Here is a 17,348-nt window from a genome sequence, read left to right on the forward strand (position 1 = left end):
CTTGAATGAGTAGGTGTGTACAAACTTTTGACTGGTTCTGTATGTATACACAATATTCAATTAGGGTAAAAAACAATAGTTTTGACATTTTAGAACTATAGAAACGGTTTCAAGTCAAACTCCTCATTAAGGCCAAGAGGAGACAGTGTGTTGAGCCTGTGGATCCAGAAAGATTCCCTCAGAAGATGTTTCCTCTCAATCTCCCCTCTCCTGCGTTAAGATCAGAGGCTTGCTTGTCCACCAATGTAATTTACATGCTGAAATGTCCCTGTGGTCTGTCCTACATAGGGAAAACATGTGGAAGCATTAAGACCAGTATATACAGACAGGTGAGACAAAAAACCCTGTTGCTATTCATTTACAAGCTGGACATCCTATTATCTCTCTGGGAAACATTGGAATAGAAATGGTAAGATGTCACGCAGGGGAGGGGACATTGAGAGGAAACTTATTTTGGACTCTAAAAGGTGTCAAAAGCATTCCACAGGGATGCTGGCCATGTTGACTCCAATGCTTATCACAGTTGTGTCAAGTTAGCTGGATGGCCTTTTGGGTGTTGGACCATTCTTGATACACACAGGAAACTGTTGAGCGTGAAAAACCCAGCAGCTTTACAGTTCTTGACACAAAACGGTACGCCTAGCACCTACTACCAAACCCTGTTCAAAGGGACTTAAATCTATTGCCATGTCCATTTACCATCTGAAAACATACACAATTGTCTCAAAGCTTACAAGTCCTTATTTAACCTGTCTCCTCCCATTCATCTATACTGATAGAAGTGGATTTAACAAGTGACATCAATAAGGGATCATAGCTTTCACCTGGATTCACCTGGTCAGTCTATGTTATAGAAAGAGCAGGTGTTCTTAATGTTTGTATACTCAGTGTATATATTTATATTCCGGACTCTGACCTTCCTCATTCTGACATTTTTATTTATATTTTTGTGTATTGTTTTGTATTTTTTAGGTATTACAGCACTGTTGGAGATTGAAACAAAAACATTGCACCTGCGATAACATCTACAAAATACATGTACAAGACCAATACAATTGTATTTGATTCTGGGATCATCTATTGGACCTGGCCTGCTGAGTGTGGAAGGAAGGCAATGGCTCTGAACTTCCAAATGTGATTTAACTACCTTATTAATACTAAAGCATCATAATAATGGATTGGATTAATATGTAATTGTACTTCATCCTTTGTGACACAGACACAGGACAAGCAGTGTGGGGAGTGATTCCTGTCTGATTTATGCTTTTGATTGTCACTTGAGCACAGTTTTTGGATCTGCCTCCACACTGGTGTGCTGTCAAATCAATGTGCTGATTTAAATACAGTAAATAGTGATAAAAGTTGTGCTAAATTAGTGACAGGAATAGGACTTATAGATGTGTCTGTTGGAGGCGGGGTGGAGACCGAGGCAGAGATGGAGGAAACACTGAGGGCACAGTAATGATCAGATTTCATCACACCTCACAATACTCCCCCGTGTATGCTAATCTAGACCGTTATGGGAAATAAATAGGCAAGGAATAGTGTGAAATACAATATCACCATGAAGCTCTCTTCCTTCCTGTCTGCTATCATTCTTGATGAATTATTTAATACTCACAGGGTCTGTATAAACATGAGATGGAAATATAGTTTTGCATCTGATTCTGGCTATTAATAATAATAAAAGTAGTCCTATTTTGATCCGAGGTTATGGTGCAATCTCTTCAAAACTATTCCATGCACACACGCACACAAGCACCTGCCCACACACACACACACACACACACGTAACCCTAATTCTGACCCTAATTCTAACTCTAAACCTAACCCCTAAGCCTAAAAAAGCCTTTTTACAATTGAGGACCGGCAAAATGTCTTCACTTCTGATTTTTAGTTGGTTTACTATTCGTTTGAGGACTTCTGGTACTCACAAGTATAGTAAAACGTGTACACACACACAAAGATTAACATCTGAATAGGTTTGATAGAATTGTGGTGCATAAGCAGATCCAAATGACATTTGATATAAACCTCTGATGCCATTGATTTTTACATTTACAACCAGTGAGGTCACTTAGCCTCAGTCATTTATGTGATACTAGCACCTTGAAATATATTTGGTATTAAGTCGGTCAATGAGCATGAAGAGAGGATGCTTTCATGTTATCAGTCTGGTAGTGTTAATGGGACAGAAGTTACGTATTTATTTTTTACCTTTTTGAAGTGAGACAAGGGTAGAAGTGACAATAAATCCAAGAATGTAGTTCTAGAAATATTCCAACTACTTCCAAATGTGCATACCTGTCAAATCACTAAATATTTCTACGCTGTCCATATTAGGATATGCTGTGTCTGAGGATGTACATTTCAAATATGCTCTGACAAGCCAACAGAGTAACAAGGACATGATCCGATTAATGATACACAACCAAATGAATGACTGTAAAACTGGGTTAGTGTGTGAGAGGCCAGATTGTGTTGACTGTCATAATCACATTCTGTCTCCTCTGTTGGATGTTGGAGGGCCAAGGGACTGGAGCGATGCATCTGTGCCAGCCTCTGCTCTTCTGTAGCGCATCACGTTTTAGCGTATGCCTAGTCACATTGGCTCCAATTTGAAAAGGCTTGCCAAAGGCACATAGCAAACATAATCTGAACACTGCAGATGGATGATGTGTTATGGCCTAATCAGACTATCTTCAGGCTCTTTTTAGACAACAACTGTGTGTCTTCAAAGCAGTGAAAGTACTATATGCCATGTAGCAGACTCTTTAATCCAAAGCTATATACAGTCATGCGGGTGTATATTTTACATATGGGTGGTCCTGGTTTTTGAACCCACTACACTGTTGTTACAAGTGACATGATTTACCAACTGAGCTACAAAGGACCATATCTCAGTGTTTTAACATACTGTTGTCACGGTCGTCCTCCTCTTCATCTGAAGAGGAGAGGCGAGAAGGATCAGAGCACCAAAACGCGGCGTGGTATATGTTCATAGTGAATATTTAATAAAGAAAGTACTGAACACTGCATACAAAACAATAAACAAATAACAACCGTGAAGCTACAAATTAGACCTGTGCTGACACAAGCCACTAACATAGACAATCACCCACAAACAAACAGTGCAACCCAGGCTACCTAAGTATGATTCTCAATCAGAGACAACTAATGACACCTGCCTCTGATTGAGAACCATACTAGGCCGAAACATAGAAATGCCCCAAAACATAGAAAAACAAACATAGACTGCCCACCCAACTCACGCCCTGACCATACTAAATAAATACAAAACAAAGGAAATAAAGGTCAGAACGTGACAACTGTATATGATAGAAGATATAAATTATATACCGTGTTATGACCAGGAGTTGAAACTGGTTCAGGGAAACAGAACTGAAAACAGGCAAAGTACTACATTTTTCAATGAACAGAATCATAACCGGGAACGAAAGTGATCTATACTGTTTTGGAACAGAACTGCTATTTTAAAAGCATGGGAAATGTTTAATAACATTGTTTTTTGTTCCGGGCATTTTTTGCAGTGCCACAACAAAAAAAAGCACTTCTTCCAGAGTCTGCATGCCAGCTAAACATTTTTGCCAGTGTGTTTGCATGTAGGCTACCTGCCACTCTCCCTCCAAAGCATAGCTGTAGCCTACTGTTGTTACAAGCGTGATTCAGAAGATATGGAGAGAGATTTTTAATTAGAGCATAATGGATTAACTTTTCCAATGCTAGTTAGGGATGTGATATTTATCACATTTCACATAGGATTTTTATGTACAAAAAGGTAAGACATGTTTTTAATTTTGGTTCCGCTCTGCACACACACGCTTGTTAGCAAGCTAAATTCACTGGTCCAACGTTAAGCCAACTCTCAAGTTCAAAGACATTCAAAGTTCCTTCATAGAAGCCGCTAATCCATAAGTATAATTCTGTGGGCCTAATTCAGATAATGCATGTCATCGCAAGATGCTCAGTGCTTCAAGCCAAACCTCCTCCACCCTCTCTCGCGCTCTCCCCAACCGCAAAATGTCAGTTGCATCTCGCACCCTACAATTTTCTTGACACACATGTAAATAACTCACTAATCTATAGCTTGCCAGCCTCATAACAAGCTCCTCTAACCACACTGTATGATTCATTTAATGTAGAGTTTTAAAAAGGTACAGAAAGGAACAATTCACCTGTACTTTCTTTTCTCGTTCAAACCTGTTCAGAACTTATTTTGCTGGTCAGAAAAGTGGAAAAGAAGGAATGTAATGAAACAAATAATGGTTCTGTCCAAAACTAAACGATTGGAAAATAATTTAGTTTCCAACCGTTGGTTATGACTTTGTAATTATCCCAAATATCTATTTTACCACCAAGATGAATCCACCTGCAATTTTGTGGTAACTTTATTAATCCCCTTTAAACCAACATGGCAGCTCTCAAAAACCAAACAATAAAGAAAGAGGTGCTCTTAGGTTTGCTGAGCCAGAACAACTTATTTTCTACATGATACTTCAGGTCTGACATACTGTATCAAGTACCCAGTGTAAATATATTGTTTTGCAGCTTTTTCTGTGGCAGAATAATTGGTTTTACAGGACTAATCTTAAGCCTGGCTGAGTGGGATAGCTTTGTCTAAGGGTTTAAGGGCCTCTAACATCCTCTAGCACAATAGGTAAACAACTGCGCTGGATTATTGCACATGTCTATAAAGAGCTCTGTAAACATAACCTAACAATGCATTATTCACATGGACACACACAGACACACACACACATATATATATATATATATATATATATATATATATATATATATATATATATATATATATATATATACACAGTACCAGTCAAGAGTTTTGACACACCTGCTCATTCAAGGTTTTTATTTTATTAGTACTATTTTCTACATTGTAGAATAATAGTGAAGACATCAAAACTTTGAAATAACACACATGGAATCATGTGTAACCAAAAAAGTGTTAAACAAATCAAAGTAGCCACCCTTGATGACAGCTTTGCACACTCTTGACATTCTCTCATTTAGCTTCATGAGGTGGAATGCATTTAAATTAACAGGTGTGCCTTGATAAAAGTTAATTTGTGGAATTTCTTTCCTTCTTAATGCGTTTGAGCCAATCAATTGTGTTGTGACAAGGTAGGGGTGGTATACAGAAGATAGCCCTATTTGATTAAAGAAGTCCATATTATGGCAAGAACTGCTGAAATAAGCAAAGAGAAACGACTGTCCATCATTACTTAAAGACATGAAGGTCAGTCAATCCAGACAAATTAATTATTATTATTTTATTTTTTTGCTTCTGTCCGCAACATTAACCAATGTACATATTTTCTGGCTATTAATATTTGCTTCACCACTTTTTTAATAAAGGGACATGCAGATTTGCCTGAAGATCAGCTCATCTTCTCCATGTTATCACTCACTTAATTGCAAATGTCATCCTCCAAAAACATTATGTTATTGCTATGGAAAAGTCTTGCCATAATCTCTCTGTCTTGGCTCAGTATCTCAACACAGTCATGGTGAGAACTTTTGTCACTGTGTTCATTCTGTTAAAGTTTCAGAAAGTTGGTTAAAGGTGGTATTGTTTTGTACGTTTATTGGTGCAATCAATAGTGTAAGAAAAAAGCATTATAAAGAAAGTAATAGATTTATCATCTTTAACCTCAGACAGGAAATGTATGACCGAAGCTTTGAATGATGATGAAAAAGTACACAAAAATGCACGTGTAGGCATTGATTGCATTCTCTGGAGCAAGTGGAGTTAGCTAGCTTTCCTCCTTCATTTTAGTCTGTAATAACTCACCAGGGGAGCATTCTTTCCCCTCAAGGACAACAGAGTCTTCAGACACTCAATTCAGAGTGGGTTCACACAGCACAGAGTACAGTTTGTGGTTCTTAGCCCACTGTATTCAAATGTACTCACCCACAAGGGCCCTCTCACCCTAGAGGATGTGTGGTGTGACGTTCTCAGTTAATCCTCATTCCCACGCCACACAGTAGCAGCCTCTGATTCGCCCTGTTGCCTGTGGTGCCGTGCCAACACCCATCCCTGGACACGTGTCTTCATTCTTTCTTCATTCCCCTACAGTCAGGGCCTTCACCTCTTTAATTGAAGTACAGGCTCTTAACTTGCATCCTAAACTAACTTGCAGTCGCAGCTCGACTTTGAGACAACTTTCAGCTGGGCGTCAGGTAATGGGCGTCCTCGGCAGAGAGAGAGAGGAGAGAGCGCCGTCACTGCTGCCTGTGTTTTATTACACGGTGGCGGTCACACAAGGCCTCCAGTCAGACAGGAACAGGGCGTGCATGAGGATGGACAGGTGGGCTATTAGCACCGCCATGATACTCCTTTCCTGTCCCCCGTCTTCCCATTCTCTTCCTCCTTCCTCAAAACAACCCATCCTCTCCTTGGTCACCTCCGGGGGCCGTGGGGGAAGTGGAAAAAATTCCAAGCAATGTTTTCTGATAATTAGGGTGTAACCCCTGTGTCATGGTCATCATCTGTGTGATTATTCGACACAGTCAGCCAGCAATGGTTTGCTAGGCTTATTGTTGCCAAATACAATGTGTAAACATGTTGGGGAGTGGGTTCAGGTGTATGGCCCATGCCCACTTAGCAAATCAATTGCTTATCCATTTGAAAGCCAAGGCAGTAGCAGGCAGACCCGCATGGGGAAGAGGGAGAAAACAACCACTAGAGCTGAGCAGGTTCAGTGATAACCCTGTTGTTGCACTGTTGGCTCATTGCTGGCTGCTCATTTCCACACAAACCTGAACATCCATCATACCTGTATTCAAGCTAATCACATTAATTATGTTTATCACAGCCAGTATTTCTGTTCCTGCATTTCTGACTAGTGGGTGTTTTGAGACTGATATTCAGACATGTTCTTCTTCGGTAATAACTGTATTAGGAACTGGTACAAAAGAATAACCAAGTCATGATAGTGTTTAACCTCCTAAGGATCCGCCCCTTTTTTTCAATTTTCGCCTAAAATTACATATCCAAATCTAACTGCCTGTAGCTCAGGATCTGAAGCAAGGATATGCATATGTTTGATACCATTTCAAAATAGACACTTTTAAGTTTGTGGAACTGTGAAATGAATGTAGGATAATATAACACATTAGATCTGGTAAAAGATAATACAAAAAAAAAAGTTTTTGAAAGGCGATAATGAATTATTCTAGCCCAAGCACAATTTAGACTTTGGCCACTAGATGGCAGCAGTGTATGTGCAAAGTTTTAGACTGATCCAATGAGCTATTGCATATCTATTCAAAATGTTGTATCAAGACTTCTCAAATGTGCCTAATTGGTTTATTCATACATTTTTAAGTTCATAATTGTGCACTCTCCTCAAACAATAGCATGATATTCTTTCACTGTAGTAGCTACTGTAAATTGGACAGTGCAGTTAGATTAACAAGAATTTAAGCTTTCTGCCCATATCAGATATGTCTATGTCCTGGGATTTTTTTTGTTTCTTGCAACCTCAAGCTAATCACATTAGCCTACGTTAGCTCAACCATCCTGAGGTTGGGACACCGATCCTGTTATGAATCAAATAAGGCACATTTCCCCTTTTATCAGTGTGTCCCTTTGTTGACGAAATCAAAGCCCTTTGGGTGGTGTGACTCTTACACAGGTTGATGTGGGTATGGATGGTGGGGGGGACTGAGAATTCAGTGTTCGGAGAGCCCTTGTATCTTCCACTGCTCAGATGTACAGAGCAGATATGGAGAAAGGTCAGAGGAGGAGTTTGGTATTCTGCCGGCGTTTCCGTTTGGCAGGACACAAGACAGTGTGGAGGGCTCTCAAGCTTGAAATGATTTTTCTTCCCACAGCCAGGAGGGTATGGCTCCCATGCCACACACCATCGGTTGGAGGCAATACATTTTATAGCGTAAATAAAGATCTCTCTTTCAACCTTCCCCCATCCTCTCTCTCAATTAAATTAAATTAAACTCAAAGAGCTTTATTGGCATGAGAAACATCTTTACATTAACAAAGCAAGTTTAAAAGATAAAACTAAAGTGAAATAAATTATCAAAAATGAACATTAAACATTACACTCACTAATGTTTCAAAAGAATAGACATTTAAAATGTTGTGTTATGGCTATGTACAGTGAAATATAAATATGGGTTGTATTTACAATGGTGTTTGTACTTTACTAGTTGCCCTTTTCCTGAGAAAACAGGTCACAAATATTGCTGCTGTGATGGCACTGGTATTTCACTTAATAGATATGGGAGTTTATAAAAATTGCATTTGTTGTAAAATTATTTTTAGGTCTATGTAATCTAAGGGAAATATGTGTCTCTAATTTGGTCATACATTTGGCAGGAGGTTAGGAAGTGCAGCTTAGTTTCCACCTCATTTTGTGTGCAGCCTACACGTAGCCTTTCTTCTTTCGTAAGCCAGGTCTGCCTATGGCGGCCTCTCTCAATAGCAAGGCTATGCTCACTGAGTGTGCACATAGTCAAAGATTTTAACATTTTGGGTCAGTCACAGTGTTCAGTCTAAGGCACTGCATCTCAATGCTAGAGGTGTCATTACAGACCCTGGTTCGATTCCAGGCTGTCCACGATTCCCAGCGTCGTCTGGTTTAGGGTTTGGCCAAGGTAGGCCGTCATTGTAATTAAGAATGTGTTCTTAATTAACTGACTTGCCTAGTTAAATAAAGGTTAAATAAAAATGTAATTGTAATTTTGAATTATGTTAAGTAAGTGTGGAAGAGGTGAAAAACTATTGTTGTCTATCAACAATGACAAGCCACTGAGGTCTGACAACTTGGATGGGAAATTACTGAGGATAGTAGCAGACGATATTACCACTCCTATTTGCCATATTTTCAATTTAAGTCCACTAGAAAGTGTGTGCCTTCAGGCTTGGAGGGAAGCAAAGATTATTCCACTACCTAAGGATAGTAAAGCCCCCTTTACTAGCTCAATTAGCCGATGAATCAGCCTGCTACCAACCTTCAGTAAACTTTTGGAAAAAATTGTGTTTGACCAGATACAATGGTAATTTAAATTAAACAAATTGACAACAGACTTTCAGCTCGTTTATAGGGAATGACATTCAATAAGCACAGCACTTACACAAATGACTGATGATTGGCTAAGAGAAATTGATGATAAAAAGATTGTGGGCGCTGTTTTGTTAGACTTCAGTGCAGCTTTTGACATTAATCGATCATAGTCTGTTGCTGGAAAAACTGAACAAATGTGGCTTTACACCCCCTGCTATATTGTGGATAAAAAGTTGCATGTCTAACAGAACACAAAGGGTGTTCTTTAACTTCTTATGGCTGGGGGGCAGTATTGAGTAGCTTGGATGAATAAATTGCCCAAAGTAAACGGCCTGCTCCTCAGTCTCAGTTGCTAATATATGCATATTATTATTAGTATTGGATAGAAAACACTCTAAACGTTCTAAAAATGTTTGAATGATGTCTGTGAGTATAACAGAACTCATATGGCAGGCAAAATCCTAAGGAGAAATCAAAACAGGAAGTGAGAAATCTGAGCTTTGTATGTATTCACCAGAGTCCCCAATGAAATCCCCTTGAGATATTAATGATGTTGCACTGCCTAGGGGTTCCACTAGATGTCAACCATCAATAGAAATTTTAATGAGACTTCTATGGTGTTGGGGGAGTGAATGATAGCAGAATCTATCATGCGCATTCCTCATGGTATTCACTTGCATTCCATTGCTCATGAAGACAAGAAGGAATACTCCGGTTGGAACTTTATTGAAGCTATATGTTAAAAACATCCTAATGATTGATTCTGTACTTAGTTTGAAATGTTTCTTCGACCTGTAATATAACTTTTCAAAGTTATTGTCCGATGTAACGCTGACCAGAATGAGCGTTTGGATCTGCATACCAAACGCGCTAACAAAAGAAGGTATTTGGACATAAATAACGGACATTATTGAACAAAACAAACATTTATTGTGGACCTGGGATTCTTGGAGTGCCTTCTGATGTAGATCATCAAAGGTAAGGGAATATTTATCATGTAAATGTCTTGTTTATGTTGACGTCAACATGGCGGCTATTGTGAGAATTTTTTCTGAGAGCCGTCTCACATTGCATGGCTGGCTTATTCCGAAAGGTTTTTTTGAAATCAGACACAGCGATTGCATTAAGGAGAGGTATATCTATAATTCCATGTGTATAACTTGTATTATCATCTACATTTATGATGAGTATTTCTGTTGAATGATGTGGCTATGCAAAATCACTGGATGTTTTTGGAACTAGTGAATGTAACGCGCCAATGTAAACTCATATTTGATAAATATGAACTTTATCAAACAAAACATACATGTATTGTGTAACATGAAGTCCTATTAGTGTCATCTGATGAAGATCATCAACGGTTAGTGATTAATATTATCTCTATTTGTGCTTTTTGAAACTCCTCTCTTTGGCTGGGAAAAAAATAGCTGTGTTTTTCTGTGGCTATGTGGTGACCTAACAATCGTTTGTGGTGCTTTTGTTGTAAAGCATATTTGAAATCGGACACTGTGGTGGGATTAACAATGAGAATAGCTTTAAAATGGTATGAGATACATGTATGTTTAAGGAATTTTAATTATGAGATTTTTGATGTTTTGAAAATGGCGCTTTGACACTTTGACTGGCTTTTGTCATATCGCTCCCATTAACGGGACTGCAGCCATAAGAAGTTAACGGAAGCCTCTCCAACAAAATCCAAGTAGAATTAGGAATTCCCCAGTGCAGCTGTCTAGGCCCCTTACTTTTTTCAATCTTTACAGACGACATGCCACTGGCTTTGAGTAAAGCATGCAGAAGTGTCTGAGTATGCAGATGACTCAACACTATATACATCAGCTACCACAGTGACTGAAATTACTGCAACACTTCACAAGGAGCTGCAGTTACCTTCAGAATGAGTGGCAAGGAATAAGTTAGTCCTAAATATTTCAAAAACTAACCCGAAACCTCAACTTAATCTTGTAATAAAAAATGTGGTTATTGAGCAAGTTGAGGAGATCATGGTCAAAACATAGTGATACAACAGTAGCTAGGATGGGGAGAAGTCTGTTCATAATAAAGCATTGCTCTGCATTCTTAACAGCACTATCAACAAGGCAGGTCCTACAGGCTCAAGTTTTGTCACACCTGAACTACTGTTCAGTCGTGTGGTCAGGCTCCACAAAGAGGGACTTAGGAAAGAGAGAGCAGAGAGCAGAGAGCTAACATTAATAATATGCATGTCAATCTCTCCTGGTTCAAAGTGGAGGAGAGATTAACTTCATCACTACAAGTATTTTGGGGATGTTGTGTTGTACATATGTTGTAGTAGAGTAGGGGCCTGAGGACACACACGTAAAATGCTGTGAAATCTGTTGTAAATGTATTGTAATGTTTAAAAAAATGTATAACTTGTCTTGAGTTTGGTAGCTTATTGGAAAGTTCCTTGTTGGCCTCTAATAATTTTCTGTGTCCATTCTGGAAAAAAAAGATCCCGTCTTGTTGTTTTCATAAAGTAAAAGCTGTCTAAATGCAACTGGAGAGCACTAAAGGTGAATAGAACTACCTATGAAATAACACATACGGAATCATGTAGTAACCAAAAACAAATCAAAATGTATTTTATATTTGAGATTCTTCAAATAGCTACCGTTTGCCTTGATGATGGCTTTGCACAATCTTGGCATTCTCTCAACAAGCTTCACTTGGAATGATTTTCCAACAGTCTTGAAGGGGTTCCTACATACGCTGAGAACTTGTTGGCTGCTTTTCCTTCACTCTGCGGTCCAACAAATACAAAACCACCTCCTCCATGATTTATGGTGGAAAAGGCACATGAGGACATTCCGTTCACCCACACTGCGTCTCGCAAAGACACGACGGTTGGCTCAAAAATCTCAAATTTGGACTCCAGACCAAAAGACAAATCTTTTGTATTCCAACCCTAACTTGTCACAACACAATTGATGGGCTCAAACGTATTAAGAAGGAAAGAAATTCCACAAATTAACTTTTATCAAGGCACACCTGATAATTGAAATGCATTCCAGGTGACTACCTCATGAAGCTGGTTGAGAAAATGCCAAGAGTGTCCAAAGCTGTCATCAAGGGTGGCTACTTTGAAGAATCTCCAATATTGCATCTATTTTGATATGTTTAACACTTTTTTGGTTACTACGTGATTCCATGTGTGTTATTTCAAAGTTTTGATGTCTTCACTATTATTCTACAATGTAGAAAATAGTACAAAAAGAAGAACCCTTGAATGAGTAGGTGACCAAACTTGTCCTGTAAAACCAATTATTCTGTCACAGAAAAAACTGCAAAACAATATGTTTACACTGGGTACTTGATACAGTATCTCAGACCAAACTAAATTATTTTCCAATCGTTTAGTTTTGGACAGAACCATTATTTATTTCTTTACGTTCCTTCTTTTCCACTTTTCCGACTAGCAAAATAAATTCTGAACAGGTGTGAATGAGAAAAGAAAGTACATTTATATTGTTCCTTTCTGTACCTTTTTAAAACTCTGAAATATTTTTGCTTTTACATTTAGCTCAACATTAAATGAATCGTGCAGTGTGGTTAGAGGAGCTTGTTATGGAGCTGGCAAGCTATAGATTAGTGAATTGTTTACATGTGTGTCAAGAAAAGTGTTGGGTGCGAGATGCAACTGAAATTTTACGCTTAGTTAGAGAGCGAGAGAGGGTGGAGGAGGAGGCTTGGCTTGAACGACTGAGCATCTTGCGATGACATGCATTATCTGAATTAAACCCACAGAATTATACTTATGGATTAGCGGCTTCTATGGAGGAACTTTGAATGCCTTTGAATTTAAGAGTTGGCTTAATGTTGGGACCAGTGAATTTAGCTAGCTAACATGCGTGTGAAGGCAGAGCGGAACCAAAATTAAAAACACGTCTTACCTTTTTGTACATAAAAATCCTATGTGAAATGTGGTAACTATCCCATCCCTAACTAGTTTTGGAAAAGTGAATCCATCATTCTCTAATTAAAAATCTCTATCCATATCTTCTGATTAACGCTTGTAACATCAGTAGGCTACAGCTACGCTTTGGATGAAGAGGGGCTGGTAGCCTACACCCAAACACACGGGCAAAAATGTTTAGCTGGCAGGCTGACTCTGGAAGTAGTGCTTTGTTGTGTTTTTTTGTGGCAATGCAAAAAAAATGCCCGAAACGTAAAACAACGTTATTAAATACATTTACACTCAGTTTTCACAGTTCCTGACATTTAATCCCTGTAAAAATTCCCTGTTTTAGGTCAGTTAGGATCACCACTTTATTTTAAGAATGTGAAATGTCAGATTAATAGTAGAGATAATTATTTATTTCAGCTTTTATTTATTTCGTCATATTCCCAGTGGGTCAGAGATTTACATACACTCAATTAGTATTTGGTAGCATTGCCTTTAAATTGTTTAACTTGGGTCAAACATTTTGGGTAGCCTTCCACAAGCTTCCCAAAAATAAATTGGGTGAATTTTGATCCATTCCTCCTGACAGAGCTGGTGTAACTGAGTCAGGTATGTAGGCCTCCTTGCTCGCACATGCTTTTTCAGTTCTACCCACAAATGTTCAATGTTATTGGGGTCAGGGCTCTGTAATGGCCACTCCAGCACCTTGACTTTGTTGTCCTTAAGCAATTTTGCCACAACTTTGGAAGTATGCTTGGGGTCATTGTCCATTTGGAAGACCCATTTGCGAACAAGCTTTAACTTCCTGACCGATGTCTTGAGATGTTGCTTCAATATATCCACATAATTTTCCAGCCTCATGATGCCATCTCTTTTGTGAAGTGCACCAGTCCCTCCTGCAGCAAAGCATCTCCACAACATGATGCTGCCACCCCTGTGCTTCACATTTGGGATGGTGTTCTTCGGCTTGCAAGCCTTCCCTTATTCCTCCAAACATAACGATGGTCATTATGATTAAACAGTACGATCTTTGTCTGGCTTTTTTTATGGCGGTTTTGGAGCAGTGGCTTCTACCTTGCTGAGCGGCCTTTCAGGTTATGTTAATATAGGACTCCTTTTACTGTGGATATAGATACTTTTGTACCTGTTTCCTCCAGCGTCTTCACAAGGTCCTTTGCTGTTGTCCTGGGATTGATTTGCACTTTTCGCACTGTCTCTAGGAGACAGAACGCGTCTCCTTCCTGAGCGGTATGACGGTTGCATGGTCCAATGGTGTTTATACTTGCCAACTATTGTTTGTACAGATGAACGTGGTACATTCAGACCTTTGTAAATTGCTTCTAAGGATGAACCAGACTTGTGAAAGTCTACCATTTTTTTTCTGAGGTCTTGCCTGATTTCCTTTGATTTTCCCATGATGTCAAACAAAGAGGCACTGAGTTTGAAGGTAGGCCTTAAAATACATCCACATGTACACCTCCAATTGACTCAAATGATATCAATTAGCCTATCAGAAGCTCCTAAAGCCATGACATCATGGATCTCTCTGTACCTTGCTCCGTTCAACTTTCCCTATATCCTGACTAGTCTCCCAGTCCCTGCAGCTGAAAATCATACCCACAGCAGGATGCTGCCACGACTTTGCTTCACAATGGGGATGGTGCCAGGTTTCCTCCAGACATGACGCTTGGCATTCTGGCCAAATAGTTCAATCTTGGTTTCATCAGACCAGAAGAATCTTGTTTCTTATGGTTTGAGAGACTTTAAGTGCCTTTTGGCATACTCCAAGTGGGTTGTCATGTGCCTTTTACTGAGGTGTGGCTTCCGTCTCGCCACTCTACCATAAAAGCCTGATTGGTGTAGTGATGCAGAGATGGTTGTCCTTCTGGAAGGTTCTCCCATTTCCACAGAGGAACTCTAGAGCTCTGTCAGAGTGACCATCAGGTTTTTCGTCACCTCCCTGACCAAGGCCCTTCTCCCCCAATTACTCTAGGAAGAGTCTTGGTGGTTCCAAACTTCTACCATTTAAGAATGATCGAGGCCACTGTGTTCTTCGGGACCATCAATGCTGCAGAGATTTTTTGGCACCCTTCCCCAGATCTGTGACTCGACACAATCCTGTCTCGGAGCACTACGAACAATTCTTTCAACCTCATGGCTTGGTTTTTGCTCTGACATGCACTTTCAACTTTGGGACCTTTGTGTAGACAGGTGTGCCTTTCCAAATCATGTCCAATCAATTGAATTTGGCACAGTTGAACTCAAATCCTGTTCTAGAAAGATCTCAAGGATGATCAATGGAAACAGGATGCACCTGAGCTAAATTTTGAGTCTCATAGCGCCCCATTCATTCTTTCCTTTACACGGATCAGTCGTCCTGGTCCCTTTGCAAAAAAACAGCCCCAAAGCATGATGTTTCCACCCCCATGATTCACAGTAGGTATGCTGTTCTTTGGATGCAACTCAGCATTCTTTGTCCTCCAAACACAACGAGTTGAGTTTTTACCAAAAAGTTATATTTTGGTTTCATCTGACCATATGACATTCTCCCAATCGTCTTCTGGATCATCCAAATGCTCTCTAGCAAACTTCAGACGGGCCTGGACATGTACTGGCTTAAGCAGGGGGACAAGTTTGGCACTGCAGGATTTGAGTCCCTGGCAGTGTAGTGTGTTACTGATGGTAGGCTTTGTTACTTTGGTCCCAGCTCTCTGCAGGTCATTCACTAGGTCCCCCCGTGTGGTTCTGGGATTTTTGCTCAGCGTTCCTGTGATCATTTTGACCCCACGGGGTGAGATCTTGCGTGGAGCCCCAGATCGATGGAGATTATCAGTGGTCTTGTATGTCTTCCATTTCCTAATAATTGCTCCCACAGTTGATTTCTTCAAACCAAGCTGCTTACCTATTGCAGATTCAGTCTTCCCAGCCTGGTGCAGGTCTTTGGTCTTGGCCATAGTGGAGTTTGGAGTGTGACTGTTTGAGGTTGTGGACAGGTGTCTTTTATACTGATAACACGTTCAAACAGGTGCCATTAATACAGGTAACGAGTGGAGGACAGAGGAGCCTCTTAAAGAAGAAGTTACAGGTCTGTGAGAGCCAGAAATCTTGCTTGTTTGTAGGTGACCAAATACATATTTTCCACCATAATTTTCAAATAAATTCATTAAACATCCTTCAATGTGATTTTCTGGATTTTTTTCTTCTCATTTTGTCTGTCATAGTTGAAGTGTACCTATGATAAATTACAGGCCTCTCTCATCTTTGTATGTGGGAGAACTTGCACAATTGGTGGCTGACTAAATACTTTTTTGCCCCACTGTATTTTTAATCCATTTTTTGAATAAGGCTGTAAAGTAACAACATTTAGGAAAATTCAAGGGGTCTGAATATTTTCCGAAGGCACTGTATATAACTGCCTAATGTACACAATTTAACAACATACTACTGGCTGCATTAAACAACTTAAGAGCTGTTTTCGTGAGCAGAGCACAAGAGATAGTGCTTCAGTACATTACAAAGCTAACATCCTACTCCATGTCTGAAAAGTGGGGAGAAGCGGATAGATAAAATAGAAGGACGGCAGATAGAATCACTGTCTACGTCAGGCCTTGGCGGGAGAAGGAAACATAAAGCTGTTCCTTCTCATCCCGAGGCAAAGCCCCCTGTGCAACTAATTATCTCCTCAGTGTTCCTCTAGACTCCCTCCCCCTCTCGTTCTCTCTGTATCTGTCTCTCTCTCTCTCGCTCACAGATCTGCCTCGTTTCAAAGCTCTCTGCTCTCCATTTTTTCTGTAATACCACCGTTTTCCCGCTATTCCTTATTACCAGAGTGAGGACTGCGGAGTGATATCTCATTGTGGTGTTGGATGGAAATGGGAGGGAAGCGTGGGGAGAGAGACAGTGTGTCATTGCGGTTTGATATTCTAAAGTCGTCCCAACCCTGACAGGGCTGTGCTGTGCACCAGGTGGCTGTTCTTTACATGGAGACAGTGGACAGAATGGCGGCCATTTTGAATGTGACACTGTACTGTAAACAAGAAGTATAATGCAATGAACTAAGGTTAACTTAGTTCAAATCACATTAATGTACAAAGTAACGCTGATGATACTCTTAGTTCATTCTCCAACTGACAATTCGCAGATGTGCTTTTTAATGCTGGAATCCTTAGAGGTGAAATCGCCACATCCGTTTGCGATATCCAGATATCCGATATCCGTTTGCAATATCAAAGAAGTTACTGCAAACAACAAACAATAACAACTGCCGTGGGGCACTGTTTCCCCATACTGCAGATTCCATCTTTAAAAGGAGAGGGTGTGTGAAAAGATCACCTAGGTCTACTGTGTGTTGACAGTCACTT

At 39.8% G+C, this 17,348-nt stretch overlaps 1 protein-coding gene across 1 annotated transcript in view; it reads left to right on the forward strand.

Moving 5' to 3' along the window:
- LOC110537515 (delta-sarcoglycan) overlaps positions 1-17,348 on the forward strand; it is a 351,568-nt gene that overhangs the window by 90,507 nt on the left and 243,713 nt on the right. The gene's annotated exons all lie outside the window — the stretch shown is intronic.

This window comes from Oncorhynchus mykiss, chromosome 12 (assembly GCF_013265735.2).
Source record: "Oncorhynchus mykiss isolate Arlee chromosome 12, USDA_OmykA_1.1, whole genome shotgun sequence".
NCBI lineage: Eukaryota > Metazoa > Chordata > Actinopteri > Salmoniformes > Salmonidae > Oncorhynchus > Oncorhynchus mykiss.